Source organism: Parasteatoda tepidariorum, chromosome 1, assembly GCF_982258835.1.
Source record: "Parasteatoda tepidariorum strain Cologne lab strain chromosome 1, Ptep-v5.0, whole genome shotgun sequence".
Lineage (NCBI taxonomy): Eukaryota > Metazoa > Arthropoda > Arachnida > Araneae > Theridiidae > Parasteatoda > Parasteatoda tepidariorum.
Window position 1 is genome coordinate 93,043,217 of NC_141755.1, and position 15,871 is coordinate 93,059,087.

At 28.6% G+C, this 15,871-nt stretch overlaps 1 protein-coding gene across 3 annotated transcripts in view; it reads right to left on the reverse strand.

Annotated features, from left to right (window-relative positions):
• Positions 1-15,871, reverse strand: part of LOC107453499 (zinc finger homeobox protein 3) — a 190,295-nt gene that overhangs the window by 85,384 nt on the left and 89,040 nt on the right. The window contains exon 1 of one of the 3 annotated variants that reach the window (XM_016070372.4): positions 13,786-14,376. The exons of 1 other annotated variant lie outside the window; for it this stretch is intronic. The gene's annotated coding sequence lies outside the window, so the exon portion shown is untranslated. Of the gene's footprint in view, positions 1-2,804; positions 3,490-13,785; positions 14,377-15,871 lie in introns of those variants that run through there. One more of the 3 variants, XM_016070362.5, reaches the window with a different exon arrangement.

Here is a 15,871-nt window from a genome sequence, read left to right on the forward strand (position 1 = left end):
TCCATCGTTAATTAGAACAGAAACAGATGTTCGCGCGATAAATGTGATTCAGTATTTGCAAATGTCAAGACAGAGGAAGGGGGGAATTCGCGCAAGCTGTTTACATCTTACAGATTTAATTCTTCTTATTCATTTAATAATAGCTCAGGGCACAAAGCAATCATCAGGATTAATGATTAGTACAATGTTTTGAAAAATCAGGAAGAAAATTAGATAAACAAAGTAGCAACTTAATGTTAATGTCTCAAGAATGCATAGTTTGCAACGGAAGCTTCAAGTTTATGAAAATTCAATTGTTTAAAAAAACACTTCAAAATAAAAAATTAAGATAGTTGTTACGCAAAGTTAATCTCTCAACTAGGTTTTTTCCGACATAAATTGCGTTTCTGTTAGGGCACAATTTGCACATTTGCCAAAATTACTAACAAATCCTTCGAAAGCTTTCAATCAAATTTCAAAGAATAGATTATATTTGTAATCATGATAGGTTTTAACAACCAAAGATATGCGGAAAAGTTACACTATAGGCGCTTAATAGAATAAGTAATTTAATTAATTTACTAGGCAGTTTATATATTCCAAAATTACTAACAAATCTTCAAAAGATTTCAATCAAATTTCAAAGAATAGAATATATTTGTAACCATGATAGGCTTTAACAACCAAAGATATGTACAACCAAAATACATTATAGGCGCTTAATAGAATAATAAAGAGAATCAGTAACAGTTTCCATAATTGTTGGGTGTTTTTCGCAATCCAGTAAGCATGTATTTCCGTTCTATGAACTTTGTTTTCTGTTTTATTAATAAATAAACATTATAAAGTAACTTTATCTTCATTAAAAAAAAAACGTTCCTTAGATGGCTAAACGGTAACAAATGCTTAACTTGCAGCCTCAAAAATGTTTTGCTTAAAATTATACGTTGTAAAAATGCTATTCTTCTAATTATAATGAGGGTGAAACTCATATTCTGTGTCTAACTGTGCACTTTAAATTTTGAAAAAATATAAAACGTGAAGCATATAATCAGTACTTTAAAGTACAGCACGTTGCTGATTTGCTGTACTTTCATAAGGAATTAAATTGAATCCTATTTCTGTTCAGTTTGAACAATATAGTTTAGGCAAGTTTAAGAAGAGCAATATTATGATTCAACTTAGTATAAGATTACAGTCACATCAAATTTAAATGATAATAAAATCGAACAAGCTCAAAACTTTCTGAAGTTGTAATTATAAGCTACGTTTTCAAATGAAGTTAGGGACAAATATTAATAGAATTAATGCAAATGATTAAGCGGTTACTAGCTCTTTAAAGAAATGTTAACTACTAAATGTTAACTACTAATGTCCCTACTAAAGTTCGCTAGAAATCGCTAATTTCTTATGTTTGTCGAATTAGGGAGAATGTAGTATAAAAGTTGCTAGAATTGGACATGAGCTACAGTAACGTGAGGGTAATTTTAAAAAAAAATTCATGATTGTCAGCAAATAAGAATATTTGATGGTTTGACTTCTACGGATACCTTGGAGCGGCGTATTAACACAGATTCTTACGCGTCTTTAAAAGTTATTAAAGCAAGTTATTAACAGAAGAAAATCAGACAAGTAGCAAAGAACTTCATCAAATTTGTCAGCAAACTACACTAACACTTCTACAATGTACAGTTTATCGTATTTGCAACGAATCATTTTAGGTTGAGTTTATAAAACTAAGTGTGCCAGCGGCTACGATTGCCGAATCAAGTTTTGTTTCCTTGTACCTGTTGCGAATCATCTTACAACGAAAACTCATTAATTCATTCTACTCCTTTTTTTTTCAAAAAAAATTTAATAACAGAACCAAAAAGGAATGGAAATAAAAAATAAGTAACGAAAAGAAAAACTTTAAACAGATAAATTAGATCATGCATTCAAAGAATTCTGAAAATAAAACAAGCTAAATTGCATAGCATAGTAATAAATATAAATTTGAATTCTATTAGATTTTATCACAGAGAGAATTTGCTTTTTATAAAGATCGGCGAAAGGCGAAAACGATGCGTACACAAAAATTTTAGAAATGACTAATGACTCAAAACATTTGACTTTTTGTTAAGCTTTAGATTCATCCCAAAAACAATATTTTAAATACTGCACAATATCGCTACGATATTTGCATAAAGTCTCCTGCAAGTTGTATGCAAAATTTCATTCCTCTCGTAATGCATCACAAATACAATTAGGCTAAAACTTGATAAGAATTGCAGAGAAATGGATAAGAACGATAACAGGATATGTCTTCGAACTAAGTTCGGTAATGCATCACCAAATGTCCATTACTTTTTCAAAACATTGTACATTGAACATTTAGGATAATAACGTATTGTTAAGTCCCTGTTTCTGCTAATAAGAAAATTCAACTTAACTCAGAACAGCTACATGTATATGCATAAAAATTAATAATGTTAAAGATATATTTAATTTTCGTAAAAGGATTGAATTAGTTATAAATTTTTTAACATTGCTTAAGATTTTTCGGGTGCCTACTAATAGTTTCCAGTAGAACATCGAACAATGTATCGCAACTTATGATTTTTGGATCTCATTGGCGAGAAAGATTGTTAAGATAAGTATATTTTTAAAGTCCAAACTCAAGTGAAAAAGAAACTTGAATGCGGGGGTGTGAGAAAATTTCGCTAATGCTACTGTTCTATTTCACAGAACACGTGAGGGAAAAACGAACGAAAAATTCTCAAACAGGATTCGAATTAATCCGTGTGGAAAGAAGAAGAAAAGAAAAATCAAAGAAATCCACAAACCTGATTTTGTATGAAGATTTTCACAATGAGGCATAGTTCAGCAAAACTACGCCAACTGAGTCGTTTATAGGAACAGATCCAATTTTTGTTTGAAATACAGGAACTCTAGAGTTGATGATATAATTCTATAAGCACATATATATGTATATATATAATATTCTTCTTTAGTAATAATTCGACGATGGACAACAACAACTTGGTAAAAAAATCTTGATAGTTCAACACAGTTTTGCTAAGTTATGACGGCACAGATTTTAGTATCAAAAAAAGGAAAACACACACACACTTGATTGATAGGAATTAAGTCCGCTAACACGCACGGATGCGCTTGTAGGAGCGCAAACGGCGCGCGGAGTTGTTTAGGAACTGTTCCGAACTAGCGGCTTTCCGCCGGTCGAATGAGGGCCTAACGATTTAGGCGCTCTTGTCGAAGGTGGCGCTCATGGCGCAAGGGTGACTCTTTGCATGCGAACACATAGTGCCGCTCAAGAATTAAGCATATATACGTGCACGTAGTGATTTTTCGCTGGTGCGGGGGCGCAGAGGGGCTTCTTCCTTGATGTCGGGGGTGGCGCTCGGTTCGGGGGACCGAGGCATCTCGAGTTGGAATCGGCACGGCAGCGTAAGCCCGACTGTGAGGGGGGTCTTGTACTGTTCTGCATGTGAAGCTATGCAATTAATTTCTGAGATTGCGTCGTCTCGTTCGGGGGGCGCTTTTTTGCATCTGCGCAAAACGGCCCCTGCTTTTTATTGGTTCGCAATTATTCCGAACAGAAGCAGGAATGAAGGGGGGGGGATAGTTGGAAAGAAAGGGAAAGAGAGAGTGAAAGTATTAAAATAAAAAAAAATTCAGGAAAAAAAGGGGTTTGACATTTACCGCATGGGGGCGATATTGTGCAAGGTGAGTTTTACTCACTTGATGCCCGGACGCGCGCCGATTTGGATCCCTTTTCCCGTTTCCGGTTTTGCAGGTTCTTCTTTTCTAGCGATTTGATCACTATTAAATATTAATAAACACACTATTTAAATAATTAATGAATTTAGTCTACAACTATTATTTTAGTTATTTTTGACAAAAATAATGTGATTTAAACGGGGCAGTTTTTTACAATTTAATTGGTGAATCGCTGTTACAAATAAGAGAAGATAACTTCTATTTTAATAACACCATCCTCAATTATGATATTTTATTATAACGTTAAAACTGCAAACTAGGAAAATTCCAGAATACACATTTAATAGCCATACGAAAGAACGTAAATACAAGTCGATGAAATACAGAATCAATGCATCGCATATTTTGTTTTATCTTTTTACATGATTTTCATTACTTCATTGTATATCCATTTACATTTATCATTGTTGCGTTTTTACTTAGATTACACGATTCACTTAAAAGTAACGCTGCAAGTATTGAAAATTCAACAAGAGTATACTTATAAGGGAAATAACGAAATATTTTTATAATAAAGCTATTAGTTTTATCTTAAACCATCATATGAAAATAGAATATCTTACAATTATGTGCGTTCGAAAACAAACTATCAAATAAAAAAAATAAGGTATGCTTTATTAAAAATTTGTATTTTTATAACGATTTCATACAATTTATATCGATTTACACAAAATAAAGTATTAATAAATATTTTTCTTACTTAGTTAAATTTTTAAAAACAAGATTATATTTTCGAAAGACTTTAGTAACTAGTATACTAATATTCGTTATTTTAAATTTGTTCAAATATTAAACAACATTTTATCAATAAAAACTGCTACGACTCGTATAATTACTAAGGAAAACATTCAACTTAACGTTATTAAAACTACTTTTAAATGATCTTTACATCAAAGTTGCTAAAAATTTCTAAGCGAAAATTTAAAAAAAAAAAAAGAAAAAAGAATAACTAGCACACTCAATATTCGCAACTACCAGAGCGAAAAAAAATTGAACATAATATTATGGAGCAGTAATCTTAACATAAAAGTTAAGATAAAAGAAACAAAAACATTAAAATTGTGTGCGCAATCGAATAAAATGCTTGATTAAATTAAAAAATAAAAAAAAAAGTTTGGGCACATTTATTAACATAACAGTTTAAATTGAACTAAAAAATTTATAAAGATCATCTCATTGGTCCATTGAAACTAACAAATATGTAACAGTAGTTTAAAATTTAATAGAAATAAATAAATCTCACAAACGGAAAAAGTACTGATAATTAAAGCACACATTTACGCAACAAACACATTTACATGACAAAAAATAATATGAAAGATGCACTTTTTCTTAGCCTTTTTAACTTAACCTTTGTAAGAAAGGGAGATTAGAGTTACAATGTTCAAAGTAATAAGTTTATTCTATATTGTGAAAATTTATAAACAATCGAAAAATACTTTGAATTTACATAGATAAATAGCGATAGATTTAGGTGAATTACACAAAAACTTAAACTTAAATTGGTAAAAACAACTGCAAAAATCCTTATGATCTCGTAAGGATTTTACGAAAACAGCTAAGGTGTTTGTAAAATATGTTTGGTTCTTGAACTATTTGCTTTCAATTTCAGCAAAACATTTCCGCACCGTGTCCAAAAAGTCTAATAAAATTACCGTTCTTTATGGCAATGAAATTTCTGGCTTAAAAAAACAATAATGGTATTAAATACAAAGATATATAGTCAGACGTAATTATAAAAAATTATAGTCAGACGTATCATTTGAAAAATTTTCCTTTCATATGGTAACCGTTTACTGGGAATTCTGGTTTTGAAAATTATAGTTCTTATTAACACACAATTAGTAAAAAATACAAAATGAAAAGTAAATTTAACCGAGTTTTCCATGCTATGCACTTAAGTATCATGATAAAATTACCAAATTTTATCACAGTATTTTGAAACCATATTTTATTATTAACTTTAGCAAATTCGAAGCGCTTCGGTAAAAATTACCGATTTTTCTGGTGCTCCCATTGAGTCAGAAACAAGGTAAATTTTACCATATTCTGGTAGTTTTGACCAAAAAATATTCTTAAAAATATATAACTTTAATAGTTTATAACATTTTAAACCTCGGTATTCATAAACAAACAATAGCTTTAAAATGTTATAATATTGTAGACTGTAAATTGCTATTGTATATTGTATGTCATCGTAAATTGCTGATTTGCAATTTTTGTATGATGTAGATTTTCACTACAGGTTAGACGAATTTGGACAGGACAAAAGTTATAAACTGATACAGAACATAGCGTTGTTTAATAAGAAAATAAAACTTTAAAATAATGGCTTTTAGAGTTAAACGTTTTTACAAGTCTACGAACGGCAGTTACATAACACATTCAAGCTCATTAAATCTTGACTTTCACTCATTTTTTTTAACGTAATTGTTTTTTATTTCTATTTTTTAGAGCTAAAAGGAATATACAAAAAAAGTTTAAGCTATTATGACAATTTAAATATGAAAATAAATAACAAAAACGGAACTAAGTATTTTGATATGATGCGTCATTTTATTACCGAGAACGATAATTAGAATTTGACATAATGCTCAAATAATGTAATTTTAGTATCCGTCTAGACGTTTTTATCAAGGGGAATAAAATACATAACACAGACAGTGATTATAGCAGAATTACCAAATCAAGTCCATTAACCCGTCTGTACTACTTAATATCTATAACACGTGATAAAATATGAGCTGATAAATTAAAATTATAATTATTTGATTAAATTCTAGAACTCGCATTGGGGAAGAAAAAAAATTCATAAATTTAAACTAGTCATCAGTTCTGTGGCAACTCCGCGGAAATTGTGATAATTTCGGATAACTCATCTGAAATTCTACGTAGAAAATGATCTTACTAAGATTAATCATAAAAATAATTAATCGATTTTTTAAATGGATAGGAGTTATTAGTAATTCTGATCTAGTAGAGAAGCATTGGTTAATTTAAGTTATACACTTAGAGACCTTAATTAAGAATTCCCCATATGTTTAGAAAAATAGTACAAAATGAAAACAATCGAATGCGTGTGAATATTTTTTTGTATTTTCTATTTTATTTACGATTTCCCCATACGTTAAAAAAAAATCGTTCTAACTCGCGGTCAAATTAAATTATGTCTTCGTTTAAGTTCATGATATTATGTGCATATTTTTTAATATATTCATATCGTTAAAATTCTAACATATTGCGTGTCATACTTAAGCAAGCTATGTTCAAGGAAAACTATTTTAACTGTGTTAAAGCAGTCAAGCATTGGAAATCATATCTTTAATATGTATTAGCTTGATTTTTTTCATAAATTATCTTTATGCACCTTGCAAATAACCAACAAAATGAGTTCTAGCATTATCAACATTGAGTTCTAGCAGTTATCAAGTTAAAACCGTCATAAGAAAAAAAAATATTTATTGTATCATTTACTAATTTCTTGTAATTCTCATATGAAAGTCTTTTAAATCAAAACACTTAACGAAGGAAAATAAACAAAGAAGCATTAAAACAAGTTAACAGTTATACCAGTCGTTTACAAGTTACTGTTTTAAAACTATGGGTAAAAAAGTATCCCTTTTCGATGAATAAATTTATCATAATGTTTTAAAATCAAAATTCTGCGTTTGCATTATCCGTGAACAACTAAAGTAAACTAAGTGAAACAAGTAAAATGTATTATTTTATACAAAAAAAAAAAAAGGATAATCACGATTATAACACTAAAAGAAAATACATGTGTGCATAACATAAAAGTGATATAAGCAAACGGCTATATGATTATATTCTAATACAAAACAATAGTTTGTAATCTCAAAGTATGTTTATAACTGCATGCACCGCGTTAAGGAGTTGGGTTGTGTAAAACAGTTTTATTCCAAATGTAATGGCAAGTGCAAAATATAAAAATAATATGTTCAACATCCAACCCGAATTACGAATTTATTTTGTTCGTATAATTTTCTAGCATAGAATTCCTATTTCCTCGGATTATGAAGGGGAAAAATGTTTCTTTTGTTAATACATGTTGTCTGTATGTTTACATTCGCTGAAAAATCTCTTCGACTTTAAATCATAATATCAGTATCTTAAACTACAAAATCGAGTTAATTTGCTGAAACCTACGTGATAAATTCAGGTATGTTTTCGTTCAGCTTAAACCATATTATTATGTAATGAAGCTCAATGAGGATTAGTTGGTACGATAATATGGTTCAACTAATACCGTGTTAATGGGCAGCAAATTCACACAAATGTATTAGTTTAATCATTGCTTCAAGGTGGTCTAAATTTTTAACAGCGTACACTAGCAAGTAAAATGCAAACAATGGCAAACTAAAGCAATTAGATTTTAGACCGAAAATCGCCCGAAGTTCATTATGATGATCAGCATCCTATTTTTGAAATCGTCAAGATTTCACAAATATACCTTATTTGACGGAAATTTTTTCAATTCATTGTTTGGGGCTTTCTAGAAAAAATTTGTGTGTGTGCTTAACTAAATACACGCCATAATTAATTTTTCAAAATTTATTTATTTGGTCTTGTCATGGACACATAGCCAATGAAAACGGGCAAAACGAGAGTCTTCAAAAGCGGGCGGAAATCAGAATTTCATGTCACATGGGGGCGAAACATGATATAGAAATTAATTAAAAAAATTAGCAACTAATATTTTTAGAGTGCCTTAAACTGTTTAAACGTAACAATATAAAGTATCAAAATTAAAAATACTCCAACGCCAAAAGCTTAACAATACAAATAACCATACTAAACAAGGAGTGACAAATACTAGGCGACTAGAAAAATTTCTTTAGCGGTTAACTTTTTTAATATATTATTCTACTTCTTATTATTTATTATAAACAGGAGAATTCATTAGAAAAAATTGAGCACTTATATTTGCCGTAAACTTGAAACACTTGATAGAGCGTATTTTAATACTAAAACTCAAAGGCAATGGTAATGTACATATATATTTAATGTTTGTACTAAAGATAACATTATTAATTAACCTACTGTTTTAGTATTGATCTCATAGTTCGTTTTATTAAATGATAGAATTTACAATTTAAAAGATTTGTTTGTAAGAGTTTTGTTGAATTTAATTTTTTAATTTAATGCTTAACTCCGTTATTGTGAAAAGACATATATATGATTTTTATTCCCAATTCATTTTATTTTTCAAACAAGAATTTAACAAAATAAAATTCAGAGAAAGATTAAATGGAGCAAATTTAATATTCTTCTGAATTTCCAGGAAATTTTTCACGATTTTACTATTTTAAACTCAAATAAAAGCCGGTTAAAAAATAATATTCACATTGAAAGGGAATAAAATCATTTAACGTTATCTGCACCGTTTCTTTCTGACAACTTACTTTAATTACATTACGAGACTAAAAAAAATCACGTGACTTAAAACGCATAAAGAGCGCTAATCCAACGATACTTTACACGCTTCGAAATAATAGAAAATGGTTTTTGCAGAATTTTAAGATAGGTTATACAAAATTAAAATTGTAATTCCCTCATAGGGAGGCCTTTATCAAACAACTATGGGACCCACTACCCTATGTATTCTCTGGGTGCCTTTCGCCCTTTTTCTATCAGGCTTTATTTGTTATACATTTTTATAAGCTTACCTAATACCATTAAGTTGGATGCAGTACAGACGATTCCAGTTTTTGCACCATTAAGCCCAAGGAAATTAAATTTCCAAAATATAGCATTGATAATGTGTTTCACGGTTTCTTTTTACATGTATCAGATTCGATTGAATACAAAATTTATTTCTTCAGTACTTAATCTACTTTTATTTAGTAATTCAAAATGTTAATAAAATTCGCAATTCTCGATCGAATGTGTTTACATGATTACTAACCAAATACTATTTGTATCAAAATCGTAAAGCTTAATTCCAAAAATTTCTAACAACAATTGTTGAGTAATAAAAGTTTTTCTTGAAAAAACGGTAGATGTTTTAGTTAAAAACTTCTTCGCTCACATCATAATTTTTTTTTTTATTCCTTCCTTACAATTTTGTAAAACACATACAACTGACAGCAATCTGCAAGAGTAGCTATTTAGAATTACAGTAAAAAAATAGCCAATTATGCAGTATTTTACTGCGAATGATAAGATTTAATAAAATGACGCATTAAGCTAAATGATAAAATGAAATTATTGTTACTTACTTAGATATGAAGGTATTGGAAAGAATTCCTTAGTATTACGTAAACATCATTATTAAGAAAAGATTAAAGCTTACGCTACGCATTCCATTAATAACATAAACCTAAGATTCTAACGACCAATCACATTTCGCAGGTGCAAACACGAAAAAAAAATTTTTATATATATCAATGAGAAACTTTTATGCATATCATATAATTTTATTTTTTTCACTACTTTTTGTGGTTCCTGAATCATTCTCGGTATCTTAATGATCAAAATAATACTATTTGATACCCTATATCCATTCTATTTTTGGTAGAAAAAAAAATAAAACGGTTATTTTTCCAAATGGAATGCTGAGGTACGATTTCCGAAATTGCAAATGATCAAACAAGTTATTGGGGAAACTAATTTCGCAACAATTTAGATTAATAATATATCATATAATTATTTTATACTCTTGTTTTTTTCTTCTTCTCGTATTAGAAGAAAATAACATATATGAACAGAATCATTTCTTCATATCATCGCTACTTCCTTTATTTTTTTTATTCGGGAATGTTGCAAAACAATTACGAACGCAATAGTTTGCGTTATTCGATGAATAAATTGATTATGGAATATGATATCTTTTTTTATTGCTCGTTGCTAGACAGCTAACTTTGCTTAATAATAATAAAAAAATACATTATTAATGTTTTTCTTTTTTTTTGGTTTTAATTACAGAGTTATGTAAACTTCATATGGCAATCTCACAACTGACATGACATGCAATTATTAACTTAAATAATATTCAAAAGGATATTAACTAAATGTTTTTAAATATTACAAATAGCTTCGATTTATATAGATTAAATAACAATTATTACTTATGATATAAATAATGGTAAAAGTTTGGCTTATGAAAATTGGAACGTTTTATTTCCATATTTGAAATTATTTTCGTATTTATGATTTTGACTTTTAATTTAACACATACGAAACGGAAACTACTCAAAAAACATAACAAACACTTAAATGCTTTTCATTACGTAGCAAACGCTTAAAATAACAATGAATAAATGCTCTTTTTACATGCATCATTACCATAGAAAAGTTTTAAATAATTAAAAATCTTATAGTCGTTGCTTTATCTAACACAACCAAATATCCACTTTTATGCAACAAGCAAGACAAAAAAATCCAGATGTATTCCAAGAAGCCTTACTTAGCAACGATGTAAAATAAATATAAAATTATTTTTTTCAGAAATATAAAAAATAACGTTATTTAAACGTATCTAGCGTGTTTTCAGATGTGTTTTTTATTGACAATTAAGATTAAATAAAATATTTTTTAAATCACATATAAGTAGTAAATTAATTAAATACATAAATATTTAGCTTTTTTTAAAATCATATGAATCGATTAATTTGCTTTGGAAATCATTTTTTCATTCTTATTCCGTTTTCGATCATTATTGATTCAATGTACAAATACTATTTGTTAATTTAAGCTTTCAATCCGAATAGCAAAACAGAGATTTCGTATTAGTTAGCGTTATCAGGAATAATTTAAAAAAGTAGCCGAAACATCCTCAGGTAAGAACTTTTTAAAACCTACTGTCTCGCAGCGACTATAACCATAAATAAAAATCTGTGATTAATCAATACTTTGCATTATAATAATAAAATAAGGGAAATAATTATGGTGTTTTTTTAAAAAAAAATTTAAACAATGATACCCTGCAGATTTAAATGTTTGATGAACTGTGTTACGCAGGAATATTTTGGATTAAAAAAAAAAAAAACCTTAACATCAACAGTTTTTATACAAAAGCATAGTTTAAAATTTAACGGATCAAGTAATAGATTTTAAACTAACACAGGAAATAATAATAGTCTATTTTAGATCTTAAAGCAAAAAACATTTATTTTCTTACATTATTAAAAATGTAAGCTAATTTATAAGGTTTCAAAAAATTGCAAAAAGGATAAGGGGAAAAATTTATAACCGAGAATTCAATGCAGAGATGGAAAAAAAAAACAATGACGATAGCAATTGATAAAACTAAAACAAATAACAATTATTATAATTAATATTATTAGTGTGTTAACATACCATTAATTATGATGGATTGAAATAAGCTGCTTAGTGCAATAAAGTGTTACCCTACATTTATCAATTTCATAAATTTAGACATGTTTTTCTAGAACAATCATTAAATATTAACTACGTTACTAAAATGATAACTTTTATCTTTTTTAATATCAGCTATAAAATTTTCGAGTGAACATATTTTTTATCATTTTAAATTTTTCCTTCGAGAATAATATTTTTAAGTTAATACATTTTTAAGAAAATAAAGAGTTTATTTAATTTACGTTTCTTTCATTTATTATTCAACCTATCGTAAAGAAATTATCAAATTTTAAGCAAACTAACAACCATTTATAATTAATATTTTGTTTTGAAATGTTTCTTAATTAATTTGTTTAAAAATAAAAAAAACTACTCATTTCAAATTTTAAAAATGTGGGAAGAAACGCGTTAAAAGGGGCTACCACTATTGAATTCTAAAATAAAGATGTACTTTTTATTGTTACATAATCCGCATGCACAAATAACATTACAGCAAAATTTAAATTTATCCTTTATTAGTATGTGAATGAATTAAGAAAAAAAAGTGCTTTTTCATTATGTAGGAAAAAAGCTTCTCCTAACATTAAACGACGCTTTCTTTAAACAGCGCTTTTTCTAATTCGCAGACGAAATAATTGTCAATTTTCGTCAAATCGGCTTCAAGACTACAGTTGTGCATATTTTATAACAAGTGCACAACTAATGCAGTTTACGTTGCAAGCGGGATTCCATATTTACTTTCAAATTCATCGTGCAATGTGCCGCCCTCTTGAAACCATAAAAAATAAATATTAAAAAAATTTAAAAAAAACTTAATAAGTGCATTAAAAACTATGCTAATGCTGTTACATACATGTTAAAGCAAATAGAATAAGAATGAATGTATTTATTTTTATCGCTATTTACGTGCATGTCCAGTACACTGTCGGTCATACGGATTTTTTTCATATATTTTTTTTTATCAACAAGTTTTCACTAAACTTAAAACATATCGAATACATTAAAAATGAGTATGCGTGTATTACTATTTAATTTGCAATCCTATAATTTACCGTCAAAAACAAAGAGGAAAAAAAAAGCCATTTTTAAAACAATTTCTGCTCTGTATTAAAAATTTAAAATCAACAAAAAATAACTGAATAAACAAACAAATAATTTTTTGAAAATAATTTGGGAAAAAAATTTTTTACAAAAGTTTTTTCGTCTTCTTTTTCAATAAATAAAAATTGTAAGGTAAGAACCTAAACACCAAAGTTCGTGACAGTTTAAAATTATAAACAAATAAATAAAAATAATAAATTGCGAATAAAACACAAAAGTTAAGCTTAATACAATTGAAAATGTATAAGAAATTAATTCGTTTTTCGTTTAAAACGTTTATTTAATAATTTGATCGGAAGTTACAGTTGCACCTGTTGAAACTTTGCTGCAGCGTAATAATTGAAAATAATAGTAAATTTTTTTATATATCAAGGTAAAATAAGAATAAAATAAGATTCTTTTTTAAAGTAATTTCTTTTAACGGCGAGGGGGAAAGAAATTACAAGTTGAATGTTGGTAAAATTGTTTAAAGTACCTAAATTCTAGCGCAAATTAATTCATTCATTACCTTAATAAATGTTATAAAGTTTTAAATTTATTTTTTTTAATAACGTTTAGAAAAATAACAGAAACATTCTAACTCACCAGATCAACGGCAGGAAAAATAGTTTCAGACGCAAACATTTAGGAAACTCCATAGGTAAGAATAATACATAGCGTCAACAATCCTTTTTTTTTCTTTCAAAATAAGTAACAATAAGCACAATTTTCGATTATTCGAAGAGGCAGTATGATTATAAATCCATTATATCTTCAAAAAATCGTATGTTTCAACAAAAATTATATCAACGAATTCGACAGCAATGAATCACTAAACAATTTTAAGCAGACGATATTTTCTAAACAAAAAGAAGTTTTTTGTTTATTTTAGGAATGTTGCCAGTTTCAAAAAGTTGTAACAATAAATTAAGAGTGCTTCGATTAAAACCAGTCAGCTCGTTCCACAGCGGCGAGGTGCAGCGTCCAATAATCCGTTCGCACCTTTTTTCGAGGAGCGCGCCTTAGCCATTGTTGTTGATAAGCCGGCGCCCGATTAGCAAGCGGCGCACCGAATGTAAGGTGCGCTTCTTTTCCTATTCGAGTCAGTTATGACAAACTGACACCTACGCGGAATGTGGACTAGGACCGCCATCTATTGTCTACAGTAAGAGACCAAAGCTTGCGCATGTCCATTACATGCAGACAAGGCGGTAAGTAGTGGGGTGGCGGCGGGGGAGTAGGTGATTGACTTGGCGCTGAATTACAGCCGCCACATTAAAATCGTAAATCACCCAACAGAACAATTTTATAACTCCAGTTTTAGCGATAACTGCATCGTAAGAGAATGGCTAAAATTCATTCTGTTTTGATTCTGAAGAAACTCAATTTGATTTAAAGCAAGTTCAAGTTCTGATTTTTTTATTAAAGATGTGGTACGAATATTTGTTTAGGTGTTTAATAAAATCTTTTGATGAATAAAACCACTTCCAATTATTTAATGAATAATACCTTATATAGATACATTCATTTATATTAACTTAAAACGCGTCAAACTGAAGTAAAATTTAAGTAATTTCAAATTTTGCTGAAAAAGAATAATTATTTTCTACAAAATCGGGTTTTTTTCTTCTTCTTTTCTTTTTTTTTTTAAAAAAGAAGAAGAGACCGGGACAATAAACAATATCTGCTATTTTTCAAACACAAGAATCAAGCAAAACAATCTTAAGAGTACAGTATTTAATTTTAAAAAATAAATAAATGTGGTAAGCTTTAAAACTATTTTTCTAGTTAATTATAAAACATAATAGTCCATTAATTGCTTAAAAAATGAATATTGGCTAATATTTTGTCTAAGCTTTTTATAATTTTTAAACTTTTCGAGATAACGTAGTTATAATCTGTAAATAAATATTCAAAACAAAATAAATGTGAAAACTTCACAAAAAACATAGTTACGTGAACATAAATCAATTGGCTAACCGTGTGAATCCTAAACAGCTCCACATTAAATATGTAACATCTCTAAAACATAACACCTTTACTAAACGTATACAGAAAAAAACATTTCTACTAAAACCAAGAGAATTGCGCGGTCACTTTCAATAATTAAATCTAAAATGCGGAGGAAAAAAACGAACAATGAAAAAATACACAGATCATTTAATAAACAAGAAAATAAGCTGAATGAAACAAAATTGCTTACGAAATTAAAATTATGGAAAGTAAAATTTCGAGGCATTATTACTTTGATTATAGGTAAACAAAACACGCTTAGAATTTCAACAGTTTTAAGGTATGTTTAATGAAATTCACTTAAGATAGATTTAATTTATAACTACCAAAATTCACAGGCATCCGAAAAAAAAAAAAGTAAAATGACCGCACCCACATCATGAAGCTGACCCCCTTTGAGGTAAGGGGAGCACCAAAACGTTCTTTCTATTTTTCCATAATTTTTCTATTCTTTGGTATTTATTGGTGGCAAAACGCCCGAAGAGAATAGACACGCTTGTCGACATAAGCAGTCCTTTCAAAATTCCCTTCCCAGGCCCAGGTGTTGCCAAAAAAATAAAAAGAAATAAATGAAGAAAAGACAACAAGGAGAGAAGTTGGACAGGAACAAACGCTATTCTTCAATGGCACAGCAGTAGCCCTTCCATATCAGGACCCGATGTACCATAGATACGCATCC